This window comes from Ascaphus truei, chromosome 7, assembly GCF_040206685.1.
Source record: "Ascaphus truei isolate aAscTru1 chromosome 7, aAscTru1.hap1, whole genome shotgun sequence".
Classification (NCBI taxonomy): Eukaryota; Metazoa; Chordata; class Amphibia; order Anura; family Ascaphidae; genus Ascaphus; species Ascaphus truei.
Genome location: NC_134489.1, coordinates 67,776,738 through 67,781,211, shown reverse-complemented (window position 1 = coordinate 67,781,211; position 4,474 = coordinate 67,776,738).

Sequence of the window (4,474 nt, the reverse complement as noted above, 5' to 3'; positions counted from 1 at the left end):
TTTAAAATCTTATAAAACAAACAAAAAAAAGCATCAATTACCCAGATTGAAGCCTTTAAACATGTCACTGCTATTAGTACACTTGAGTACTAGACTCCGTAGAGGGGGTTACCATTTAAAAGACATGGACAACAATACCACAAGTAGATCTCTTATTTATTAAACCAGTAAAAAGACTGCTGAAGGATGACCCTTGTAGTGCTGTGTAGTGCTGGAGCACATCTGCACCATACTGCATGTTTTTTTGTAGAATGCCTTTTCTGCATTTCTTTCATTTTCTTAGTGCAAAACCGTACAACTATGATGCAAATGTGCTTCGTAAACAAGCAAAGCACAACAATTATGCCAATTGCAACATTTTAGCACCTGGAGTACTTTCTTCATTTGATAAATGACTTTCTTTGTTTCATGAAATACAATTGTGGCGAGTATGAATTAATCATTTTATTAACATTTTAAAACAAAAAAAGGAATTTGCAGGGATTTTCAAATCTAACTTTGTGTTCTTCCTGGAATTAAGTCATTGCTAGAAGACTTCTTATTACAGATGCTAATTAGATTAATTGCAAAAGATGTTAAGCAATGAACAGAATACTATCCTAAAATATTGTGCTGGAGATCAAATACAAAATATGAGGTACATGAGTTTATTTACAAAAGTCTTCTAGTTCCCAAACCGGGACAAGAATTAGTGTACAGCACCAAATGTATAAAAGAAAAGGAATTCCATTGAACACAGTTGGAGGTTTCTCTGTGATAAATCTGGTGAATTATTTGGCACTGGTTTTGCTCCAGCAGCACAACTGGGAGAGTTTAGTAAATAATCCCAAATTCAATATTATAACTCTCTCAATGGGTATGTCATGTTAATCATCGACATTTTACATACAGTACATGTTTTTCTAGGTTTATCATTTTCTTTTGTAGTGTAGTCTACACAGACAGCAAGCGGTTCAGCTGTTCTGACAGGAACTGATAGCCTGCTTCTTATCTTTTTATTCTCTATTTCATTCATAGTAATTAGACATTCCTCATAAGCACTGATATTGCTCACAATCATACAAAGTAACGTGTAAAATGACAGCAGATAAGGACCAAAACAATATCTCGTTGTACAAGTAATGTCTACTTTTTTCATGTCTTGGAATGTATTTTCCCATCATTTAAATATTACTAATCAGATTATGTTAATATTAGCATTAACAATTTAGTAACTACCTGGTATTTCCCTGATCTATGTATTACCAGTTTATAAAAACAATCAATTATAGATTGGTTTTACATCTCTGTTTTCCTATAATTCAGAATTTGAATTTGCCTAAATAAGCATGATCATGTATAGGGAAGACCTGGCTGTATAACGTTCAATCAAGTATGAAGTCAACTTAAAGTCAACTTAAGTCTACTTTTGATGTAGACTAAGCATGATATTTATCAGTAGAGACACCGGCAACTTAGAGTTTCTACTAAGCATTCAAACAAATCAATTTCTCTTTTAATTATTAGATGGTTATTTACAGAAGCCTCGCAGCTGCAAAACAGGAGCATAATTAAAGCAAAAAATAGAACATGCTTTGTAAATTTCTGTAGAAATAAATAGTATATTTTCATTTGATCAATCTGGTGCAATTTGTGTGCACCAATTTTGCTCCAGTTTTGCAGCCTGTAAAATATAATAAATAGAGCCCTTAATCAACACATTTGGCTTGCCTTGGTGCTACAGAATTTGAATACCTTTGAGTATTTACCTTTAATTCAATTATTTTTAATCCGATTATGTCAATATTGGCATTAACACTTAATATATGGCTTTTATTTCACTTACCTAAGTACAGAGTTATGACTTTCCAAATTACTATTGTTTTCCCAATAGGTTTTCCTGTTTGAAATATAAATATGCTTAATAAGCATTACTGCACTCTGATATTAAAACATACAGCAAGATTCTATGCCAACTGACTAAATCCAATCCTACCAAGGCTAATTAATATAGACCAGGTGGCCTTCGTCTCCAGAAGGCAGGCGTCAGATAACACAAGAAAGATAATTAAGTAATAATCACTGAAGAACAAGGCATTACTGGCCAATAATGCCCTGGCTGGAAGAGTTGAAGGCCCGAGGCAAAGCCGAGGGCCTTTAACCCAGCCAGGGCATTATTGGCCAGTAATGCCCTGTTCTGAGGGGATTATTACTATTATAGGCTAAATGTAGACTTATTTAATAAATAATAGACACTTTTGTATAGTTAAATAGATTTTTTTATTCAAATAAAATGGTAAATACATGAAACCAGCTCTATATAATCTTACACTGCAGATATCTATATCCACACACTGCCGCCCCCTCTGTACGTACACACACACACACACACACACAACACAGTGCCTCTACACACACACACTGGATCTCTAGACAAATACAGCACCTCCTCTACACACACACACAGCAGCTCTACACACACACACACAAACTCTGCTGCTACACACACATGCTACACCCATAAACACTGCTACTGACACACACACACACACACACACACACATCAGCTCTACACTCACACAAACTGCTGCTGTACATACAACAGCACAACACACACACACACACACACACACACACACACACACTGCAGAACAATAAAAAATGCAGCCACTTACTAAACTTTGTATTCTCCCCCCCAGCTCTACACACAACAGAAAATCTCAGTCAGCTCGGGAGGGGGAGGAGTCAAACCGTGGCTGATACTTTTTGACCAATCCCCTGCCATGTCTCAGAGTTTTTACTTAATTCAAACCAATCCCCTGCCCTGTCTCAGCTGTTCTGAAAGCTGATTGGCTGGAAATAAACAGATTGAAAACTGCATTTTGCAAGCTGCTGAAATTCCGGGCATTACTATGGATAATGCCCGGAATTCTGACCAATCAGAGAGCAGGGTTTTCAATAATGCCCTGAATTTGACTGCTTTAGCCTATAATTGATATTATAGAACATGTCCACCCCACCAAGACAAAAGCGATACTATTAAGTTTAGATGCGGAAAAGGCCTTAGATAGGATTAACTGGGCCTTTTTTTTAGATAAAACCATGCAGTATTTTGGTTTCTCAGGTCCCTTTCTGGAGGGGGTCAGAGCTCTCTATCAGTCCCCCAAGGCTTTAGTAAAGCTCCCAGGCAATAACTATGAAGATATAAGTATCAAAAATGGAACGAGACACAGCTGCCCACTATCTCCCCTCCTCTTCGCACTCTCCATAGAACAGCTAGCATCAACTATTAGATCACACACAGATATCCAAGGAATAGACATTGGAAACAAAAACTATAAGATTTCACTGTTTGCGGACGATGTCAAATTGACATTGACCAGCCCGCTGATCTCCTTGCTGAACCTGATACCGTCTTAAGAAGAATTTGGCAGGATTACAGGGTACAAAATAAACAAAGATAAATCGGAGGCCCTGAACCTGTCCTCACCGGACCTACAAAAATCTTTCAAAATCAAATGGCGATCTGACCATCTTAAATACTTGGAGGTCAATATTTTGAGAAACTGCGAGACTTTTTTATCAAAGCAACTTTTTGCGATTTTTGAAACATATTAGTGCCCAGTTGGAAGAGATACCTCTCCATAGATTAGAAGAGAGACCTACTGTAGCAGCCGGTTATCTTTTAGACTTCAATGATGTGTAGAATTTCTTAAATGTATGTTACATTATAAGTAGATAGGACATAAATCAGGCGAGGTGGGGCTGGAGAAAGATGAGCATTCCCGTTACATCTTCCTAAATTCTCTGGCCATCTATTCCCTGTTTAGTAAGGGGTTATAAGTAATCCTGGTGCAAAACGTCTTTAAGAGAATTGCAGTGCGTGATTGCTTTATTGAGAAATTGCTCCTATAGAAAAGGTGCACCACCTGGTTACTTTAGTGAGGGAGTGTATATATATATATATATATATATACACACTAAGAGTTTGACCCCTGCCTTAGTGTAATATATATATATATATATATATATATATATATATATATATATATATATATATATATATATATATATATTACACTAAGGCAGGGGTCAAACTCTTAGTCCAAAAGAGCCAAATATGAGTAGCACAACAATTTAGATTTTTTCAAAGAGCCATAAATATATTTGTACAAGTACGGTTGATTTAAGAAGACAGTGAATTGATAACACATTATAAGTATTTATTAACATCAGGCTGTCCGCCCCCATCATTATTCCCCCCGTCACATCAGGCTGGCCCCCCCATCATTATTCCCCCCATCACATCAGGCTGGCCCCCCCATCATTATTCCCCCCATCACATCAGGCTGCTCTCCCATCATTATTCGCCCCCCCCCATCACATCAGGCTAGCACCCACATCATCATCATCTCATCTGTCCCCCGATCATCATCTTATTCCCCCCCAGGCCACAAATACTGTCCTTACCTTATTAGGCAGGATGCAGACTTCT